The sequence below is a fragment of the Glossina fuscipes genome, unplaced genomic scaffold, assembly GCF_014805625.2.
Source record: "Glossina fuscipes isolate IAEA_lab_2018 unplaced genomic scaffold, Yale_Gfus_2 27, whole genome shotgun sequence".
In the NCBI taxonomy this organism is placed as follows: Eukaryota; Metazoa; Arthropoda; class Insecta; order Diptera; family Glossinidae; genus Glossina; species Glossina fuscipes.
Window position 1 is genome coordinate 774,790 of NW_023998422.1, and position 10,058 is coordinate 784,847.

General features: G+C 34.0%; 1 pseudogene; it reads right to left on the bottom strand.

Moving 5' to 3' along the window:
* Positions 1-5,366: 5,366 nt before the first annotated feature.
* On the bottom strand, positions 5,367-9,834 carry LOC119635779 (annotated as a pseudogene).
* Positions 9,835-10,058: the final 224 nt, after the last annotated feature.

Here is a 10,058-nt window from a genome sequence, read left to right on the forward strand (position 1 = left end):
GCTGTAAATTCCAATTCCAATATAGTTTAAAATTGGTGACGATATCCGAAATCTGATTAAATACATTTTCCAAAGATAGTTAGATCATATACAATGAATGCTATAGCGTTTACCTCTTTGCTCATCGCAATGAAAATGAATGTCTTAGCATTTACGGCTGCGAACGTGTTAAGATTTCATTTCATTTTTTGTTTTTTTTTCTTTAATCCAAACGAATTTATCGTAAAGTAAGACAAAAGAGAATTAAAAGAGCGAAATGCAAGGTTAAGCGCAGCATTCAAGTGCGAATGGAACACCACTTTAGCTACGTTATTGCATTTCACTGTTCGTTCGATGCCTTTGTCGACACACACACCATTATTTACTCTAAAATGCAAAATGGCGTTATGCTATGGTGGAGTGTTTTGCCAGCGCATGCAAGTATGTAAAAAAGCAAACGTGCATGTGCACTTATGAACGCATATGCTCAAACCTTGCTATCTATCAGAGGAATCCAATTTGTGCACTTTGACGTCATCTCAGAAAACAAAACAAAAAGAATTTCCCGGCTTTCCAGGCTATTGCTTTATTACTATATCGGTTCTTATACCAACATCTCGCAGAAAAAAAAAATATACCAAACTTGAGGACATATGTAAGAGTGAAGTTATTTTGAAAGTTAATGGCGCGGCGAATCCTAGCACGAAAGTATATAAACCTAAGAGGAGCCCAGCTTTAAACAGAAAGCCTAATCCAAAGTATCAATGCAGACTATTGGCGATTAGTACTAATCCCTAAAGGGATTATAGAAGGGACCAACTTGTGATAAACAATTGAGCAACTCAAACTCTGTCAAATATCATATGCAGCCGGATCCCGGTTGTCACTCCCTATAGGCTAGATGCTTAAAAGCGTCTATCGCTTCCCTCTTTACATGAGCCGGTAAACCGTGTGGCTAGGCTTCCCCTCTGCGTGTGCGTTAAAATCAATTCCTTTTGTTCAGAGCAAGCAGGGATGGAAATAAATTGCGACAATTTTTTTTTTTTTTTTTTGCCATCAGTTTTTATAGAAACTTCCCGTTCTAGATAATTAAAAAAACCATATTGATCCCTTTGTTAGTGTTAGGTTGGCGACCACTGATCAATCACTTAGTCTTACGCTGCCGAATGGCATCATTCTTGTGATGCCATGATATCCAAACCATTCATTCGCTAATCGGTATTCCAAAGTCAATTTGTTATTCAAAATTTAACTAAACACTTAGAGCTTGGACTTGTCGGAATGAAAAATTTCGATACATTTAAAGATATCAATTAAATCGATTAAATTCAAATAGAAGTCTTTCATCGATCAACTCATTGTAAAGAAAAAAAAAAAAAAACTCTTTGATGTCGTTACAAAGCTATTTGAGTTCATTGACTTCACTAAACCAAAAGTGTTTACTACTTTTAAATGCGATAATTTTGCGGAGAACACGCATGATGTAATCATTTAATGTTTGTCTTCCAATTGTAACATAATTCAAACTAACAGTTCTCTCACAAGAATTACTCTAGATTTACTTGAAACATTTAATTACTTGTTTATTATACTCTACGTCACTTATATTAAGAGTACACTAAGCTTGAACGAATGTATGTAACACGCAGAATGATTTGACATAGAGACACTTTACTGTAAATAATTACCCAAATTTACTTAAGTCTGTCCGTCATTTCGCTTATCTCTCACGTGTTTTTTGCCTTCAACGTGCAGTTCGCGATTTTTAATATTTTTTGATGAATCTTGTTGCACACATCGATGTTTCGGCCCAGGAATGATCGTTATTGAAAAGATTGTTTTTTTAAAACCTCGGCAAAAAGAGGACAACAAAAAATTCCTATATGAACTATCAACCCTTACTTACCCGGACTCATACATAAATACCAGCTTGTGCATATTATTTTTATCTTGCTTTCAAAACAATTGAATATCCGAGTTTCGTGAGCTTTCGTGATGCGAAAAATCATTTCAAAAGTCATCTTCTCCATCACAAAGAATAGTTTCTCAGCGGTTAGCTCGCGATACTGAACAAGGGGAACAGCACAAGGGGCTATTACATCGAAAAGCGTCAGGGAAACCTAGCCTTTTTTCAAATGCACAGGGGGACACACAGCCCATCGAACAGGCGGATTTACTTCAACAGATTCAGAATTTGATGTTGATCAGAAATATATATATTCTGTTGAATTTCTGCTGATTGCTTTTGGGCGCAAACGTTTTGACAAAATGAATATACGCCTTGTCCTGTTCGGTGATGGGTCTAAAAATTATTGTCATACACTAAAATAATTTAAAATGTTTTGTAACCTTGGAAAACTTACTCACTCTTAAGAACTAAGCAGCGTTCTAAGACGTGCTCTTGCTCGGTAATAAAAACTATTCCTTAGTAATGTGTAATAAGGCAATCAAAAGTCGTCATATAATTTTGCAAATATCCTCACCATACGACTTAGATAAGATTTTCCGTCTGCGTATTCCTCTTTTTTTTCACTCTTGGTTTTTGCGGCATTGTTACTGAATGACATTCAACAGTAGTTTCACTATTTGGCAAATACCGGGAAAAGCCGAACATCTTTTTCCAGAAAAAACTTGCGACCACAAACTTGAGCACATTTTCATGTCGCCGAATGAAAAGTATTATCATAAACGTTCCGATCATATCCGCCACTAAAGTTTTTTTCAAAAGTTTTGCAAACTGAATCGATTTAAACATGGCTGCCCGTCTGCCTTTGTAATGCCTGCGGTTAAACATTGTCTTGGGCGCAAGAATGAAACTGTTGGCTTCAAATTTAACAAGAATGGGGAAGTTCTTGCATGCAGATTGTTATTGAAAATAGGCCAAATTTCCCAAAGGACATAATAGGCGTCCCATGCAACATGAACTTGGCTTTTGGGTTTTTCACGTATTACTCATAAGCTACCTATGTGCAAGGACTACTAATCCTTTTGCCAGATTTATTTCCGATGTCTTGATTTTTACTTAAATTACTGCGTAGATAAGCAGACGGACATGAGAAGTAACAAATGTGTGTAGATTAAGGGAGTCTCTGAGGCTTCTTTCTGTATACTGCAAACGCTTTGGCAGAATCGTAATAAATCCATTAATTCACGTATGTGGTCTGTAGGTGATTTTACAGTGAACATAGAAAAACGGCAAATTTAAGAAAACACCACCGCATCCACGCTCCACATATCAAAGTGCACCGATATTTTTTGTTTTTTTTTGCAAAGACACATAGTCTGTGATATGTATAACTAAATGATAATTTCTTCGTACTACTGCTAGTAATAAAAGAACTTTTTTAATACCTCTAATGATCAGTGTGTGCGCTTCGAGACGATACGCCCTCACAAGTTGGGCACTTCTTCGAATTTTTTTTCAGCTCGCAATGAATTTTAACACGTTTTCGAAAGTGAACTCATTCTGCTTAAGACAATCTTTCGTTTTGGCAAGAGATGCGGAACAGTTATAGAAAACAATTCTTTTAAATTTACATAATCAATAAACAAAAATGCTTTTGTTTGGCATAAATGCAAATAAGGCTTTGGCAACTCTAGACCCAATTTATTTCGATGTCGATTTGCATGATTTAACAATGATGCTGCTTCGCCCGCCTGCGTGTGTGTGTATACGCACTCTCTCTTGCTCCACTTTCGGCTAATGTCAATGAACTGTACTTTCAAAGCATCAAAAGTAAATAAAGCTATCTCTTGGCTACATTTATATATATGTAAATATTACATGAAGAGGCGTACGATTCCAATTTCTCTTGTAAATATTCCTTGAGATCAAGCTGCCCAAAAGTAATTCGTTCTTTATAAATGTAAGTAAGTTGTACAGGACAGACAATAATTTTTTTGATAGTGCGTGTGCGTATATCTTGACGCAGCGATGCAGAAGAAAATGACCGGATCAGTGCATTATTGTTTTTCTCTGAAAAAGGATATAAAAAAATTAAACATAAAACTCAGGCAAACTTTACCTTCATAACTTCATCTATTATCTATGTATGTATATATAAATAATTTTTCTCAATGATTCAAAAGAAATTGTTATGTATTTCCCCCAAGGAAAGCAGATGAAAATTTTCACTTGTTTTCTTAATCATTATCTTCAAGAAATGGCAACGCAAGAACGCCGTACCATGCAACCTGTCACCGTCGATTATCAACCCCTATGGTAAAAAAACACGATTTCACGAAATCCAATCACATAAATAAAAGAATTTTTTTGTTTCTCTTTTTTTACCTAAAAGTCGTAAAGTAAACATTGGATAAGGGTCAACCGGGAAAAAAACGCTGTTGTTGTTGTTGTTGTTTTTTGGGGCTCATGACAATCATGTGCGCGCATGAATTAATGCTGTTGCTGTTTCATTAGCTATGCGAGTTAAACGTGCAACACGTACAAATTTTTCATTAGTTTATCCTTTTGTTGCCTCAGCAATGATATGTATGTATGTATGCGCTTTTTGTTTGAGAAAGAATTATTTTTAGAAATTGCATTATATTAAAAACGTTTTTATTTCTTTTCTCTCTCTCTCTCTCTCTCTCTCTCTTTTCCAAAAAATCATACGAATTATGACTGCATTTAGCGATTTGTATATAAATTATTTTCTACCAAAAAAAGAAAAAAAAACACATAAAAAGCAAGCAACATGTTGCTTTAATTAATAGGATAAGAAAAAACTAAATCTAAGCAAAGCCGTTGTTTTAATATCGAAAATTAAAAGTAAACGCAACAACTTATTGTTGTTGTATAAATTGCTTAGGAGTCGTTCGATTGCACTGCAAGAAGAGAATACTGCGAAAGTTGTTTTTTAAAATAAATTAATTTTCCCACACACACGGTTTTTTTCTTAAATAAACATAATTTTTATTTTTTTTTTTTTTTTTTTTTTATTTAATATATAACGCATTACCTATTGCGATTGACAATTTAAAAATATTTTTTGTGTGCTAGAGCTCTTGAAATGTGTGTATGTGTGTGTATGTGTGTGTACGATACTCTTCCTTTCTTCTTTCCTTATTTACAGATGTTTGTACAATTTTTGTTACTTTTGCGTTACGTCTTAAAAGATTTTCATTGTTACTTATATTATTTCTGTTGCCTTATGATGTTTATTAAGGACTTAGTGAGGGATTTTTATTATTTGTATGAATCTCTCTATTTTTATTTGTTTTTTGTTCTTACTTTATACTTTGTACATAAATTGTGAATAATGTTTCATACAATGTGTTGACTTTTAGTCAATTAACTTACCTGCAAAATTAAGTTTCTGAGTTACATTGTTCGAGTGTTAAGTGCGGGCAGACAGTCTTTCATGATAACATCGAGCAATAATAATCTAAAACAATAATAATATCATATGTTCGATTCGATGTTGTTTGCAATTGCAATTTTCGGGGCTATTGGGAATTGTATGATAGTACAATGATAAATAATAGTTAAGTTGTTGCTGTGAAATACGCGAGGGATGATTACCAACACAACTTATCGAATCATACATCGACAACACTGATGCGATTATACCTGTAAAAAAAAGGCGCAACAGGGATGGGATGATGTTCAACGTACCCATAGGATCCCAGGCCGGTAATACAATGCGATCCATTTTAACCGTTTGAGTCCCAAGCAGCGCGATCGTGCTGTTCAGATTTTATGTCGAGAAAACCCAGAGGGTATTGAAAAAACACTCGTTGAGATCGCGCTGTTTGGGATTCTTCGTCAGTGTTTTTTCAATACCGTCTGTGAATCAAACCGTTAAATACACGTATAACGTCTTCGGGTCCAAATTTTTAGTCAACAACTACTTCAAATCCGAAATCTTGGAACCAGTCAGGCGACATAACTAAATAGCCCTTCTCACCTTCTTCCTCACCCCAAAGCATTTTCCAATCGTAATTTCTTGAGGGATGTATTTTCGTGTAATGAAACGACGGTAAATAACATTGCGTGAGTCGTGGAAGATTCACCATAAATAAGACGATCGTCTTTACAGAGCGTTCTTGGAATGTCTACAGTGAAAATCGCTATGCCTTGGTTGAAGGCAAATCGTTTGCTCACTTCACAACCGAACCATACTGCTTCCCCAGCTTTAAGGCTAGTAGGTCCCATGTTTAGTAGTAATTCCACCGGTTGGTTATCATATAGCGCAGGAAGCCCACCAATTACTTCACCCACACAATCTACCATATACGCTTGGCTATAAGGATTCGAAACTCGAGGATCCGTAACGAAGCGAACTTTATCCTCAACGTTGAAGATAGGTTTCGCTGTAGTGTTATAAAACTCTACTGGCTTTACAGGACCAACTAAATGATAAGCTTTGGCTGTATCATAATATTCCCAAGTGTTTTTCACGGGAAAACTTACCAGCTTCGAACATAAGCGTATACGAGAGTTCTTTCTCGAAGCTATGGGTGCAGGTGCATGGTTGTTCTTAGTTCGTAAAGTGATTTGTCTGAACTGAGACTCAAATCTATTAAATTGATGCTTTCAGTATTGTGGTTTTTATAGCCTTCATTTACGAGCACCATAAAATGTGTGAGGGTTTGAATGCGTTTATAAAATTGGAGCCGTAACTGTTGGTTTGTCCTTTTATGGGACATTAGCTTCTTAAGTAGACAAATTGCGTCTAGCAATACTAAAGTTGAGCAATAGCAGGTCGTTGATGCCATTAGATGTCCTGGACCGCATGTGCGCTGCCATGAAAGCATCAATGTGTATTTCCTAGACCGAGAAGTCCAGGTAAGCCAGGTGAACCGCTTTCGTGCTTGGGATTGTGAACAGAAACTTGGAACTCCCAGTAACTGTGAGTCATTACGTCCCTGCTCTCTGCATACACAGATTTCCTTTTAATATATAATTTAGAAATCAGACACCAAGGTCAGGCACACACGCACAAAAATTCTGCTATATGTACGGATCGTTTGTTTATTTCGTAGACACATGTTCAACTTATTTGTAATAAAAAAAAGTCCACTATTGTGATAATAAGTTGATGGTGATGGTGATGATGATGATGATGACAATGATGATGATGAAGAAAATTCTGTATTCTAATGCGTCCGTAAAAATGACAGACATGAAACAAGAAGAAGAGTGTAACATCAACTGTACAAGGCAAACATGAAATGTTAAAATTCGTTCCTTTTATTTACAATCAACTATTAAGAGTAAAAATTTTAAGCTTTAACACATACGCAAAACATTACATATTCTTCTCTTTGTGCAAACATAAAAAATTAACTAGAAAAAAAAAAAACACAAAAACAACAACAAAATAAATAGTTTCGTATAACTTCGGCTTTTACGCTTTTTTAATATTTCTCGTGATTGGTTAGTGCAAAACTATAACACGTTCGTCGGAATTCGCGCAAACGACCTTAACAAATAAAAACTTTGCACAAAAGCTTCGCTAGTCATCGGTTCCTCCAAAAACTCGCCAACGATTTCATTAATCGTGTACTGAATGTTTATAAGGTGAGATGATGCTTTCATTTACTTTACTTTATTACACTTGTATGCAAGAGTTGAGAAGAGCAACAAATTTTTTTTGTTTTACTTTGTTTTTGCTGTAAATAGCAAAGAGTTTCATTTTGTTTTTTCATTATTGAAATTAATGAGAGATTTCTTTGCTTGTTTAGTAGAATAGAATATTTTTTTTTCTCTTTACTAGAACAAATAAATGCCGAAATTCAAGTTCAAGTTTAGTTCGGCGTCGATTTTCGAGAGATCTTTTCTTTTTTTTTTTTTTTTTTTTTTAAAATGGTGTTTTTTCTTTTTTGGTAAAGCTTTTTTTACCAACTTTTTTTTTTCCCCTTCTTAAGACATTCTTCAACCACATGGCTTTTGTTATTGTTTATTACAAACTTTTATTATACCCTACACCACTTGTGGAAGAAGAATGTAGAAGTTTTTACGCGCAAGGGAACTTGAAATACAATCACCTTTGATTATAACAAAGAGCCAAGTCAAGTAGCCTGTCTGTCTGCCTGAATCCTATTGAAAATTGTTCCGGCCGGAGCACTAGCCCGACCGCTTGCCAAATAAAGCCTTATTTTGAAGAGTCTATATACGGATAACTGTATGAGAGCGATGTACGGCATTTACGTTTGTTAACTTTATTTATGTACATTGATATCATCAAGTAAAAAAATGCTTTTTAAAAACAATTAGCAAAAAGCCGTATACTATAATAATTCATAGTAGAAGACAGTTTCATCCCCATTTGATAAATGAGTATAACTTTTCAATATGGATTTCAAGCTTTCCAGAAAATTTCCAAATTGTTTTGATAACACATGTGGTTCGAAAAGTAGTAACTAACTAATTTCAAAAAAGGTTTTCAAGCTTATACAGGATGAGCCTGAGTGGCTGAAGGCAAAGAATCTCGACTAGCAGCCCAACAGTCGTGAGGCCGAATTTCAAGATTTTAGTCTTGGAAGTTATTGCTCTGGCTAAATGAATAATAATAGTTTAGGGTAATCTTAAGCTTATTAATGTATGTTAATTTGTTTTTGCTTTGCAGTATAATACCCACATAAGCATATTTGTAACCAAGAAGAATAGTGTATACTACGTTTTTTCTTCCATTTTTATCTCTCAGAAACCTACAATACAGTAAAACTGTAAATTAAAATCAATGCCAGTAAAGAAACTTCCATTAATCGTACACTAACACTTTGTTTGAAACTTCAGTAAACGAATGAGTTTTATCCACTTATACAACAAACAACATCAAAGCTATAAAAAAATAGCTTAGGATATAGTGATGCTACTTAACTAAAGCAATTTTATTCATCATCACCTACAAACTTAAATTGTAACAATTTTGATCATCGACGGAACTCTTCATAATTTTTATGTATTTTATTTATTTTATATCTCTCTCATATTTTTTATTCTATTTAGGGTACACTTTTTCACTATTAAACAAATTGTTTAATTCAAAGATCCTTCAATTATTTTAAATCATATTTATTCTAATAATTTTCAAGGTTAGAGAAAAAAAAAAAAGAAAAGAAAAACATAAACGAAAATATAAATAAACATAACCTAAATGTAAGTGGCCTTGATATTAACTCTATTTTATCAACGAATATATAAAAAGCTTACATACATTCGTTATCACTTATAGATTATTTGCCAAATAAACTGACTTGAGACACTTGACTTTAAGACATAAGATTAGCAACTTAAATTTATTTAATCAAAATGGTACATAAATAATATTCCTTTCAATTACAAACAATTTGTTTGGTAAGTTAATTAAGGAGAAATTCTTTTCTTCAATTTGCCACTTTTTTGTTTCCATAAATCAAGAGCAAACTACAACTACAAATGAATTTTACGCGAATACGAAAAATACGTTACCAATGAAATGATAAATGTAATGTGTCACAGTCTAGTAAAGCTAGATACAATAAACAAGCTCAGCGAATAAAAAAGAAAACACGTGGAAGAACAAATCTTATCTAAAAATTTACACTAAAATATTATTATCAAAAAACTGCTCAAAGAAGAAAATCGCACCACTGTCGCGTACATAATATTTTAAATTAAAAAAAAAAAAAAAATATGAAGCTTTTTTGTTTGCAAATAAAAAAAAAAAAAAAAACCTCAAGTTCTTATTCGAAGAGAGAGAGAGAGCGAGAGAGAGAGATAGAGAGGCCTTGTGTAACTTGACTATGCTTCCTACAATGCCGTTCTGGTGCGTTATTATTCTTCATATTTCCAAACAACTCAATCAAGGTCATTGCTCTATGTTACAAAAACAAACGAGCACTCGCTTACATCAACCATCCCGCCATTCTTCTATCCATTCATCATCATATTGTAATTGTGTTTCGTTGAACGTCAGCGCGTTGTAAACTTTCCACGCACATCACTAATTTTTCAAAAAAAAAAAACAAAAAGAACGCAAAACACACACACAAACATTTCAACATTTTAAGAATTTTTTTTTTATATATTTTACGCAGTGGTGATATAGATTTACATGAGTGCTTGCTTGCATGAATTCGCGGACCAGGCG